This window comes from Bos grunniens, chromosome 20 (assembly GCF_055505025.1).
Source record: "Bos grunniens cultivar Pamir isolate PY7600 chromosome 20, Bosgru_T2T1.0, whole genome shotgun sequence".
NCBI classification, from domain to species: Eukaryota; Metazoa; Chordata; class Mammalia; order Artiodactyla; family Bovidae; genus Bos; species Bos grunniens.
This window is the reverse complement of record NC_141184.1, coordinates 30,050,755-30,064,395: the sequence shown is the minus strand read 5'-3', so window position 1 is coordinate 30,064,395 and position 13,641 is coordinate 30,050,755. Positions and strand designations below refer to the sequence as shown.

Below are 13,641 nucleotides of genomic sequence, written 5' to 3'. Positions count from 1 at the left end.
TACAGGGCCCTGCTTGGCATCAAAATGGCAATTCAATACTTTGAAACAGTTGCTATCTATCAAATGTAATGAACAAACTGAGACCTTTGTGTTGGCAGCAAGACTATCCTGTGGTTACTGTGATTGCTCATTTTAATATGACTATCCTATCTTTGCATGGATTGGGCAGCCATGATGCCATTAATATGCAGATGACAGGCCTTTAGATCACGTCACTGTCACCTACAAATTGGAACTTACCAAGGGCATTGCCAAAGACTGAACAACAAAGGCATTTGCCATCTGCCTCTAGGAAATTGAATCCCCTGCTGCTATAGTTGTTGACTTTCAACAACCTGGAGCGAGTTCAGGGTGGAGTGAAGCACTCTGTGCTCCAGGGAATTTGGTGGGACAGGGCTTTAAATAGTTGCATGTTTTTAGGAACAGATGTTATGATCTCAATCCTTGCATCTCCTCATCTCTAGTTCAGTTCAGTTGCTCAGTCGTGTCCAACTCTTTTCAACCCCATGGACTGCAGCACACCAGGCCTCCCTGTCCATCACCAACTCCCAGAGTTTACTCATGTCCATTGAGTCAGTGATGCCATCCAACCATCTCATCCTCTGTCACCCCCTTCTCCTCCCGCCTTCAATCTTTCCCAGCATCAGGGTCTTTTCAAATGAGTCAGCTCTTCACATCAGGTAGCCAAAGTATTGGAGTTTCAGCTTCAACATCAGTCCTTCCAATGAACACTCAGGATTGATTTCCTTTAGGATGGACTGGTTGAATCTCCTTGCAGTCCAAAGGACTCTCAAGAGTCTTCTCCAACACCACAGCTCAAAAGCATCAATTCTTTGGTGCTCAGCTTTCTTTATAGTCCAATTCTCACATCCATACATGACTACTGGAAAAACCATAGCCTTGACTAGACGGACCTTTGTTGGCAAATAATGCCTGTGCTTTTTAATATGCTGTCTAGGTTGGTCATAACTTTTCTTCCAAGGAGCAAGCCTCTTTTAATTTCATGGCTGCAGTCACCATCTGTAGTGATTTTGGAGCCCCCCAAAATAAAGTCTGCCACTGTTTCTACTGTTTTCCCATCTATTTGCCATGAAGTGATGGGGCCAGATGCCATGATCTTCGTTTTCTGAATGTTGAGCTTTAAGCCAACTTTTTCACTCTCCTCTTTCACTTTCATCAAGAGGCTCTTTAGTTCTTCTTCACTTTCTGCCATAAGGGTTGTGTCATCTGCATATCCGACGTTATCAATATTTCTCCTGGCAATCTTGATTCCAGCGTGTGCTTCATCCAGTCCAGCTTTCTCATTATGTACTCTGCATATATCTAGAGAAGCACCAAATCCCTTCATGGTGACATCAGATCCTCATGACTAACAACAGACCTTTTGTAAAATGAGTGCTTCATGGTACTGAACTCCCTCTTCACCAAAACCGTATATATTGCCCTCCCCCCACTGCAGCTGGGGAGCAGTCTCTCAGAGCTATCTGAGGTGCTGCCTCCTGGGCTGCAGTCCTTATTTTGCCCCAAATAAAACTTAAGTCACAACGCTCAAGTTGTACATCTTTTCTAGTTGACACCATGAACATATAGCACGCATATAATAAGTTCCTCAAGTTCACTGGACTTATTCTTTTTTATTTTTTTATTTATTTTTTTTTTTTTGAATTTGTTTTTATTTTTATTGGGCTCTAGGGAATGGGATGGGGAATACCTGTGTTAAGTTATGCCCCACTAGGGTCCATTCTAACTTTCCTGGGATAGCTTTCGGAGCTTTTTCTTTTTCTTGGAGCCGCTGCTCTTACTGGCAGCAGCCTCTTCAGGTCCGCTGCTGAGTGGCTCCTCCTTGGGAGACAATTTCCGCTTTTTCTTGGGGACCCTCTTGTTTTCTGACTCATCAGGGTCAGTAACTGGTTCCTCTTTGGGAAAAGATTTCTTCCTCTTGGGAAGACTTCCAGTACCAGCTGTCTCTTCAAGATCACTACTAACTAGCTCTTCCTTGGAAAAAGATTTCTTTTTCTTGGGTTTGGAAAAAGACACAGAAGGGTCTTCCATTCCATTCTCCTGAAGAACCTCCTGGGGCTTTTGCTTTTTCTTCTTTTTGGGTCTTTCACTTGTCTCCTCACACTCCTCCGGGGCACTGCTATTTTCTGAAGAAGCCAGGGCAATCGCAGCCAGCCTTTTCTTTTCCTTCTTCAAGCGTTTCTTCTCCTGTTTCTCGAGCTTCCTAGTAATCTCGGCAGCCGCTTCCTCTGCCTGAACCATTGCCTCCTTCATGACATCCAGATTCTTTCGGGGAATCTCTCCAGTCTCATAGAAGGACAGCCGCTCCTCAACTTGTTCTCGAAGCTTCTCCCCAAAAACACTGGTGGGCACCTCAGAGAAGCAATCAATTCGTGAGGCAATACTGCATTTGTTTGCCAGGTATCGGGAGATGCGACCTTTGTTCTTGGCAGCTGCTCGGCCAATGAAGGTAGAGTGGAAAATGAGTCCGTATTTTGGGGTGTTACCCCTTGTCTTCAAGGCTCTGGAAACTTGGTCCCTTTGCTGGGCCCAGGGAATCACTCAGACACCAGGACTGGCCAGACTTATTCTTTTTTAATGAGTAGTTACTTTACAGTTGTTTCTTTCAGAACAACTGTACTTTTTTAGATGCTTCTAGTGTTTAGACTTTTGGGTAAATAATCTTACTATATTTAAATGTCTAGCAACCAATTGCATAGAATCTGACCTCACTGTTTATTAAAAACGACTCAAGTATTTTCTAACAGCCAGTGATACATTCTCCCATTGTTGTCGTTCAAATGCCCAGTTGTGTCCGACTCTTTGCAACCCTGTGTGCAGCACACCAGGCCTCCTGTCCTTCACCATCTCCTGAAGTTTGCCCAAGTTCATGTCCATTGCATCAGTGATGCCATTCAGCCATCTCATCCTCTGATGCCCTCTTCTGCTTCTGCCCTCAGTCTTTCCCGTTGGCTAACTGTGGGTCCCCAGGCAAGTCTCTTAGCATCTTTGGGGCTCAGTTTCCTTATCTGTTAAATGAGGCAGTTCTATAAAGTTTCCTTCCAGTTCCAGCACCTTGTTGGGCATTGGAGCTGAGTTAGCAAGTCGGATGGAGTTGCTAGTCTCATTAAGAAGCATGTATACAACACATGGAAGTTTTAAACTGCAGAAAAGATAGGCCAAATTGCTTTATCAGATTTTGAGTGTTTGCCAAGACAAAGGGAGGAGCGGGCGGGAGGCGGGGGTGGGCCCTGGGTGGTTTACTTCACGTGCTTCTAACAACAGTTCAGTTCTTATGGAAGATAAGAAGAAATACAGCCTACTGAATAAAAGCTCCCTGGAGCCACAGAAAGAACCAGCATTCAGGAAGAGGGAAGGAACTTGCCTGGGATGGGTGGGTGTGGGGCATGAGGGCCATGGAACAAGAGGAAATCCGGTGTTTCCATTGAGGACCTGCAGACTTTCCAATTTGGCAAGAGCCTAAGTTGTGCACAGACTGGCCTCCACTCCCTCCCCTCCCAGACTGCTTGCAGGAGTCCAGGCTAGAGGGCCTGGTGCAAGGACAGTATCCTCAGAGGAAACCAAGAGATCACAGAGCACAAAGGTTCAGCCCCTGCGTCTCTCTGAGAAGCAGCCCCTTTTCCCAGGCTTCACTGTGGGAAAGGTTCAGACAATGGTCATGAGAAGGCAAGTCAACATCCATGGAGTGACAGGAAAGGAATCCTCATTTGACCTCTTGCAGGCAGAACACCAGAATTAAGGGAAGATTGTGAAGGCATGTGATACACCAGTCCCTGGGCTCGCAGTGAACCCCAAGGCTGCTCGTGCACCATCCTGGCCTTTAAAGGGCAGTGAAACCAAGCAGGACCCTGTGGGACCCTCCAGCATACAAAAGCTTTTCTGTGTCCCCAACTCTTATTTGTAGGAAAAAGACATCAGCCTCCTAGGCCTTCCCTGAGTTTCAGAGGGCAGATTCAAACAGTTAATAATTAGAACAATAGAGTCACAGGACTCAGAGTTCCTCCTGAAGGAACATACATAACAGTCTGATATAAATCTCTGAGTTCTTCTGCAGGAACTAGGGTCGCACCCAGAGGGAGGATGGGAACTTCAGGCTGAGCACAAGTCTGGACCCCAGACTGGTTGGAACCAGAAGGCTGATGGTTTAGATTCCTAGAGCACCACCCAGTTATCTCCCCACCAACCAATCAGAGGAAGATCATACACCCTAAAGCCTTTAAACTCTTTTGAGCATGAGTCACCCATTCTCCTTCCTTGGCCCTACAGTAAACCTTTCCTGCTCCAAACTCTGTTTCTGTGTGTTAGGCCCACGACCTTGGGTTCAACAACAGTGGGTGTGTTTCCAAAATTGCCCCAGGTCTTTGCTCAAAACCAGTGAATCCCCATCTTTAGCAGGAATTAACATAAATCTTTATAAGGGCTTCCCTGGTGGCTCAGATGGTAAAGAATCTGCCTGCAATGCAGGAAATCCAGGTTCTATCCCTGGGTTGGGAAGATCCCCTGGAGAAGGGAATGGCAACCCATTCTAGTATCCTTGCCTGGAGAATTCCATGGACAGAGGAGCCTGGCGAGCTACAGTTCATGGGGTTGCAAAGAGTCAGACATGACTGAATGACTAATACACACAACATAAATCTTTAAGTTAAAGGGTCCAGAGATAAGAAAGGAAGTTACCAACCAAAAAACCAGATGGAACCAGCTGGGACCAAGATGGTGACCAATCTGACCTCCAACAGACTCTGAGTCTCATCATATGTTAACCTTACTATATTAGCAAGTGAAATTGAGTGTTTCCTGTCATGTCAGTAAACAAGGATGTCACAGCCACCAGTGATTTCGGGCCTCCAAATGTGAATTTCTGGGCCCTGAGAGTGCCCAAAAAGGAGAACAATGCCTGCGATCCAGCAGCTGTCCTTTACAGCCACTCTAAGGATGTGAAAAGCCAAGAGCAGGATGCTGGCCCCAGATAGCTGAAATGCATATGAAAGGAATGATTTCAGTAAGCCCAGACACTTGCATCCTCCCACATACAGAACAGTGCTAAATTTCTTAATTTGAGATATCTGGCTTTCCTTAATTAACAATAATCTTTGATGTGAACATCACCTGAAGACTACTTGCCTCCTTTGTTGCAAACTTTTGTCTAACCTGATCCTTCCCCAACCCCGGAACACACCCCTCACCATGGAACATCCCCCTCCCCACCCACCTCCAACAGTTCTCTCAGGGTCACTTGAGAAACTGTCTTCGGGGCTTGAAGTCTTAAAAATTTCCACCAAATAATAACTTTCAGTTTCTATGTTGTGACTATCTTTTAAGTCAACAGGTGTATTAAATGGACATTAAGGATCAGAAAAAAATAGTAAGAGGGTGGCACTCCACTACTTGAGAAAGCCCTAGCCCTTCCCTGGTTCAGTTTAGTTCAGTTCAGTCGCTCAGTCATGTCCGACTCTTTGTGACCCCATGAATCGCAGCACACCAGGCCTCCCTGTCCATCACCAACTCCCAGAGTTCACCCAGACTCACGTCCATCGAGTCAGTGATGTCATCCAGCCATCTCATCCTCTGTCGTCCCCTTCTCCTCCTGCCCCCAATCCCTCCCAGGATCAGAGTCTTTTCCAATGAGTCAACTCTTCGCATGAGGTGGCCAAAGTACTGGAGTTTCAGCTTTAGCATCATTCCCTCCAAAGAATCCCAGGGCTGTTCTCCTTCAGAATGGACTGGTTGGATCTCCTTGCAGTCCAAGGGACTCTCAAGAGTCTTCTCCAACACCACAGTTCAAAAGCATCAATTTCTTCAGCGCTCAGCCTTCTTCACAGTCCAACTCTCACATCCATACATGACCACAGGAAAAACCATAGCCTTGACTAGACGGACCTTTGTTGGCAAAGTAATGTCTCTGCTTTTGAATATGCTATCTAGGTTGGTCATAACTTCCCTTCCAAGGAGTAAGCGTCTTTTAATTTCATGGCTGCAGTCACTATCTGCAGTGATTTTGGAGCCCAGAAAAGTAAAGTCTGACACTGTTTCCACTGTTTCCCCATCTATTTCCCATGAAGTGATGGGATTGGATGCCATGATCATTGTTTTCTGAATGTTGAGCTTTAAGCCAACTTTTTCACTCTCCACTTTCACTTTCATCAAGACGCTTTTGAGTTCCTCTTCACTTTCTGCCATAAGGGTGGTGCCATCTGCATATCTGAGGTTATTGATATTTCTCCCGGCAATCTTGATTCCAGCTTGTGTTTCTTCCAGTCCAGCATTTCTCATGATGTACTCTGCATATAAGTTAAATAAGCAGGGTGACAATATACAGCCTTGACGTACTCCTTTTCCTATTTGGAACCAGTCTGTTGTTCCATGTCCAGTTCTAACTGTTGCTTCCTGACCTGCATACAGGTTTCTCAAGAGGCAGGTCAGGTGGTCTGGTATTCCCATCTCTTTTAGAATTTTCCACAGTTTATTGTGATCCACACAGTCAAAGGATTTGGCATAGTCAATAAAGCAGAAATAGATGTTTTTCTGGAACTCTCTTGCTTTTTCCATGATCCAGCGGATATTGGCAATTGGATCTCTGGTTCCTCTGCCTTTTCTAAAACCAGCTTGAACATCAGGAAGTTCATAGTTCATGTACTGCTAAAGCCTGGCTTGGAGAATTTTGAGCATTACTTTACTAGTGTGTGAGATGAGTGCAATTGTGTGGTAGTTTGAGCATTCTTTGGCATTGCCTTTCTTTGGGATTGGAATGAAAACTGACCTTTTCCAGTCCTGTGGCCACTGCTGAGTTTTCCAAATTTGCTGGCATATTGAGTGCAGCACTTTCACAGCATCATCTTTCAGGATTTGAAATAGCTCAACTGGAATTCCATCACCTCCACTAGCTTTGTTCATAGTGATGCTTTCTAAGGCCCACTTGACTTCACATTCCAGGATGTCTGGCTCTAGATCAGTGATCATACCATTGTGATTATCTGGGTCATGAAGATCTTTTTTGTACAGTTCTTCTGTGTATTCTTGCCATCTCTTCTTAATATCTTCTGCTTCTGTTAGGTCCATTCCATTTCTGTCCTTTATCGAGCCCATCTTTGCATGAAATGTTCCCTTGATATCTCTAATTTTCTTGAAGAGGTCTCTAGTCTTTCCCATTCTGTTGTTTTCCTCTATTTCTTTGCACTGATCACTGAGGAAGGCTTTCTTATCTCTTCTTGCTCTTCTTTGGAACTCTGCATTCAGATGCTTATATCTTTCCTTTTCTCCTTTGCTTTTTGCTTCTCTTCTTTTCACAGCTATTTGTAAGGCCTCCCCAGACAGCCATTTTGCTTTCTTGCATTTCTTTTCCATGGGGATGGTCTTGATCCCTGTCTTCTGTACAGTGTCACGAACCTCATTCCATAGTTCATCAGGCACTCTATCTATCAGATCTAGGCCCTTAAATCTATTTCTCACTTCCACTGTATAATCATAAGGGATTTGATTTAGGTCATACCTGAATGGTCTAGTGGTTTTCCCTACTTTTTCAATTTAAGTCTGAATTTGGCAATAAGGAGTTCATGATCTGAGCCACAGTCAGCTCCCGGTCTTGTTTTTGTTGACTGTATAGAGCTTCTCCATCTTTGGCTGCAAAGAATAGAATCAACCTGATTTTGGTGTTGACCATCTGGTGATGTCCATGTGTAGAGTCTTCTCTTGTGTTGTTGGAAGAGGGTGTTTGTTATGACCAGTGCATTTTCTTGGCAAAACTCTATTAGTCTTTGCCCTGCTTCATTCTGTATTCCAAGGCCAAATTTGCCTGTTACTCCAGGTGTTTCTTGACTTCCTACTTTTGCATTCCAGTCCCCTATAATGAAAAGGACATCTTTTTTGGGTGTTAGTTCTAAAAGGTCTTGTAGGTCTTCATAGAACCATTCAACTTCAGCTTCTTTAGCATTACTGGGGCATAGACTTGAATTACTGTGATGTTGAATGGTTTGCCTTGGAAATGAACAGAGATCATTCTGTCGTTTTTGAGATTGCATCCAAGTACTGCATTTTGGACTCTTTTGTTGACTATGATGGCTACTCCATTTCTTTTGAGGGATTCCTGCCCACAGTAGTAGATATAATGGTCATCTGAGTTAGACTAGTGTATATGCCTCTCCACCATCAGCCTCACTCCTCTGCCTTTTGTCTTCATTCTTTAAAACTAAATCTCTCTCACCACATGGATGAAAAGTTGATCTGTGAACTTAGTCCCCCTTCTCCATTCCTTAGCCACTGAATAAGACTTGTATTGTGTGGATCTCAGCTTCAGTTTCATTATCCAGCTGCTTGAACCAGGATGGGAAAAGAGACCTCTACGTGGCAGAGAAGAAAGCCTCAGCCAGGCTAGGGCCTGAGCAGGGTCCAGAGGACTTAATTCCATAACAGGAGAAAAGTGAAGTAGAGAGAAAGTAAGACCAAAAGTTGTAGAAATGGAAAGGAAACAAGCCGGAAATCAACAAATCATCAAACTCTAGTCTGGACATGATGGCCGTGGGGAGAAGCCTGGGGAAACAAAGAGGTGGGACCCACTGTCTAAGATCCTGCTGATGCTGTGTCTGGGCTAACGTCCAGGGGCACAGTTAAAAGGTGTGGCTGGGGAAAGCCACCGCTGGGCCAGGGAGACACACAAGGTCAGCCTGATCTTGGTCAACCTTCCACCATCCATTTCTTTAGGTTCCAAGGCTTGGATACATGAATTCTGTCAGCACATTGAAAGATATGGACATACAGTTCCCAGCAAGGATGCTCATCTATTAACTTTCAGTTGGAAATACAGTTATTAAGTGGGCAGGATGTTTGCAACAACCTGATCAATGCCTGTTTTTCCTGAAGGCAGGAGGCAGAGGAAGGCAAATTTTAGAACAAGGGGAACCAGGTGAGCATCGGAGGGCTCTCCTGCCAAGGCACTCTTTCCTGCCCCCACCTGGGCTTAGACAAGGAAACTGCCCACAGAGCCAAGACTGTCCTCCCCAATATCTGAAAAGGCATCGCCCACATCTGGCTCCTGGAAGGTTTTTTCCCTACTCTCTACACTAACTACAGCCCTTCAATTTACACTCTTTTCTCCCAACCAGAGTGGCTTCCCAGGTGGCTGAGTGGTAAAAAAATCAGCCTGCCAAGCAGGAGACATGCATTTCATTCCTGTGTTAGGAAGATGCCCTGGAGAAGAAAATGGCAAACAACTCCAGTATTCTTGCCTGGGAAATCCCATGGACACAGGAGCCTGGCAGGCTACAGTCCATGGGGTTGCAAGAGTCAGATACGGCTTAGCCAACTAAACTCTTAACCACCCACAACATCAGTATGGTATGATTTCTGTTCTCTCAATTATGAGCGAAATAATATTTTAGTCCATCCTCCCCAAGATCCCTGTGATTCTATATGTTTTTATGGACAATTTCCTAACTTGGGTATTTTTGAGGCTGGCTATTCAACCGTGTATGATGTAATTTACTAGTTTAATTCTTAACATAGAAATTTGTCTTCTTTATTTCTAAGGTAAGGGTTGCAGGACAGGGGTCTCACGGTTGCCCCCAGGAACCAAGGAAACCTTCCAGATTTAACCAAACTACAGGGGGGTCACGAAGCCATCACTCAGCAGGCCCTCTGCAGCACAGCTTTGGTCTGCCTGGACTGGTGTGCAGGAGAGCTTGGGCGAAGCGAGGGCAGGAGGGACGGAACCAAAATCACAAGGAAAAAAACCAGGGGAGTCAATGTTCTCCTCATTGCCTTGACCCAGAGCCCTGCTGAGGAGCCTTATGCTGCTGAGATTCCAGATGGCTTGAGCATTTCTCATAGCCCTGAGGCCCAGTGGCAGCATCCCTGCTACACAGATGGGGGAGCAGATTGAGAAGGGACCTGCGATTCAGTCGGTAGGCAGAGAGCTAGGTGTCCATGACATCACCCGGCAGACTTTCACTTGGGATTGGAAGCAGGTTCTCAGCCATCAGGCAGAGGCTCTCGCCGGAAAAATTGGAACCAAAAGCTCCTTTGTGATTCTCTGCATTGGAGGAAATGTGGGCACTGGGGCACATCCATTTGGGAGACCTGTAGATGGCTGGGTCCATTACGGGTTTAATGTTTCAGGACAGTAATCTAGTCTCCCCACAGCTAAGCCTGCAGAGATACGTGCTGTGGGAAAGATGCTCTGAGGTACCCTGCTGAAGTGGGGAATTATCAAGATTAGCAAAACGGCCATTACCTGCCACCCACCACGTTCCACTGAAGCACTTCCAACATGCTTTAAGCATCCTGGTCATTCCCTCTGCGAAGCTGAGTACGTGCCAAGTCAGACTCTAAAGGAATCCTGTGAAAATAACTGAGGACCTGTTCTCAACTTGAAATCGCAAGTCTCTTTGCCTGAGGAGGTGATTAAAAACTTGGCCCACCTCCCCATGCACACACTCTTGCCCCGTGTCTGGCCAGCCCCCTGCCGTGGGCTCTGCTCTCTCCTGCTCTGTCTCGTCTCATTCCTGTTCTCTGCTCTCCAAGTCTCTCTCCATTTCGCCCTCACACCCAAGTTCTTTCCCATGACTCTCACGACCAGAAAAGAAATGGAAAGAAAGATGCCTGTGCTCCTGAGGTTCTTGGGTTCTACAAGACAAGCAAGATTAAGCCAATGAGGATTCCTCAGGGATGAATCATTCATTCATTCACTCGTACTTTTAACAAATACTTATTGACTGTAATAAACAAAGGGACCCCTCACCTGCAGAAACTTAAAATCTGAAGTAGTCTTCCATAGCTGGGTCCAGTGTCAGAATCACTGGAGGCCACGGTATTTTTCAGATATCTGCATTTTTAACAAGTGAAAGTTGCTCAGTCATGGCCGACTCTTTGCAACCCCATGGATTAAACAGTCCATGGAATTCTCCAGGTCAGAATACTGGAGTGGGTAACTGTTTCCTTCTCCAGGGGATCTTCCCTGTCTAGGGATTGAACCAAGGTTTACCACACTGCAGGCGGATTCTTCACCAGCTGAGCCATGAGAGAAGCCCAAGAATACTGGAGTGGGTAGCCTATCCCTTCTCCAGGAGATCTTCCTGACCTAGAAATCGAACTAGAGTCTCCTGCATTGCAAGCGGATTCTTTACCAACTGAGCTATCAGGGAGGCCTTTAACAAGCATTTCATGAAAGCCCCCTCATTTCATTTTGAACAAGTGTTTCAGGTAATTCTGAGGTAATAGGGCTTTGAAACTATTTGTCGAGTAGAACAAGAGGTGCCACTACACCGTGACTCAGAATGGAGACCATGGAAAGAAAGTCAACCCCATCTAGATGTTTCAGGAGCCCCTCATTTCTTATCCATGTAGGGCTGCTAGATTTAGCAAATAAGAGTATATAGTATGCCATGAAAGGATGCTAGCATTACTAGTTATTAGAGAAATGCAAATCAAAACTACAGTGAGGTATCACCTCACACCAGTCAGAATGGCCATTATTAAAAAGTCTACAAATAACAAACCCTGAGGATGGTGTGGAAAAAAGGGAATCCTCCTACATTGTTGGTGGGAATGTAAATTGGTGCAGCTACTTCAGAGAACAGTATGGAAGTTTCTTAAAAAATGAAAAGTCTAGTTACCATATGATCCAACAATCCCACTTCTGGGATCTCCTTGCAGTCTGAGGGACTCTCAAGAGCCTTCTGCAACACCACAGTTCAAAAGCATCAATTCTTTGGTGCTCAGCTTTCTTTATAGTCCAACTCTTACATCCATACATGACTACTGGAAAAAACCATAGCTTTGACCATATGGACCTTTGTTGGCAAAGTAATATCTCTGCTTTTTCATATGCTGTCTAGGTTTGTCATAGCTTTTCTTCCAAGGAGTGAGTGTCCTTTAATGTCATGGCTGCAGTCACCATCTGCAGTGATTTTGGAACCCAAGAAAATAAAGTCTGTCACTGTTTCCATTGTTACCCCATGTATTTGCCATGAAGTGATGGGACCAGATCTTAGTTTTTTGAATGTTGAATTTGAAGCCAGCTTTTTCACTCTCCTCTTTCACTTTCATCAAGAGGCTCTTTAGTTCTTTACTTTCTGCCATAAGGGTGGTGTCATTTTCATATCTGAGGTTATTGGTATTTCTCCCGGCAATCTTGATTCCAGCTTGTGCTTCATCCAGCCCAGCATTTCTCATGATGTACTCTGCATAGAAGTTAAATAAGTAGGGTGACAATATACAGCCTTGACATACTTCTTTCACAATTTGGAACCAGTTCATTGTTTCATGTCTGGTTCTAACGTTGCTTCTTAACCTGTACACAGATTTCTCAGGAGGCAGGTAAGGTGCTCTGGTACTCCCATCTCTTGAAGAATTTTCCACAGTTTGTTGTGATCCACACAGTCAAAGGCTTTGGCATAGTCAATAAAGCAGAAGTAGGCATTTTCTGGAATTCTCTTGCTTTTTATATGATCCAACAGATGTTGGAAATTTGATCTCTGGTTCCTCTGCCTTTTCTAAATCCAGCTTGAACATCTGGAAGTTCTCAGTTCATGTACTGTTGAAGCCTGGCTTGGAGAATTTTGAGCATTGCTTTACTAGTGTGTGAGATGAGTGCCAATCGTGTGGTAGTTTGAACATTCTTTGGCATTGCCTTTCTTTAGTATTGGCCAAGTATGTAGTACATCTTAATATATGGTTAGATAGCATCACTGACTCAATGGACATGAATTTCAGCAAACTCTGGGAGATAGTGAAGGACAGGGAAGCATGATGTGCTGCAGTCTATGGGGTCTCAAAGAGTCAGACATGATTTAGTGACTCAACAAGAAAAATGCAATATTTGGGACATATTTATACTAAAATTTGTACTCATTGTTTATCTGATTTTCAGGTTTAACTAGACATTCTGTATTTTACATGGCAAACCTATACCTACCCCATCTCAAAGTGAAGATCTTAGAGCCTTTGGCCTGCGTGCCTTCTCTGCCCTCTGTGAATCAGTCCTACCCAGCATCTCTGCTCCCACCTCAACAGGCCTTTCACTTCCTTCTGGATGAAAACATCACCCATGGGCCAGGGCCACACACACTAGGCAGGCAGAATGAATGAATCAGCCCCGAACTGCAGTTTATTACCCTACTCAGGAAAACTTCTCTTCCCAGCTCCCTGTCACCTCACCCCTGGTCTCATGGGCCCAGCCTGTTACTCCCAGCCCAGATGTCTTCCTTGAAAGCCCTGCTTGCCTGGAGTCTGTAAATACTGGTCCTCTCTGGCCAGCTGACCTCTTTTCCCATATAGTACAACTGTGTTGTAAGGATGAAAGGAGACAGGAATAAAGAAAATTTTGATGTAAACACAAGAAGTACTCAACTTGTGATTGTCAAACAATGGTCTTATGACCACAATCTTGGGTAGATTTACAACCACAACTGCTCTGATTTTATCAGTTCATTTATTTTTCTAGGTTAGACTTTGTTTGAATGCACCAACTAAAAACCTGAAAGTCACTAGAGTATACAGTTGGCAACCAACTCTGTGGCTTGTTTTGAGTTGGAGTTGACTGTCTACCCAGCGTCCATTCCTTCTTTTTCACTCCCTAACAGAATTCTGATTTTGCTCAGGGATTCATCCATAAAATAGGTACCTCAGCTC

General features: G+C 44.8%; 1 protein-coding gene and 1 pseudogene across 8 annotated transcripts in view; both read right to left on the bottom strand.

Annotated features, from left to right (window-relative positions):
- The window catches only part of PDZD2 (PDZ domain containing 2), a 404,529-nt gene that overhangs the window by 268,263 nt on the left and 122,625 nt on the right, over positions 1 to 13,641 (bottom strand). The window lies entirely within an intron of this gene.
- The window catches only part of LOC147350185 (nucleolar protein 56 pseudogene), a 56,494-nt pseudogene continuing 44,596 nt past the window's right edge, over positions 1,744 to 13,641 (bottom strand).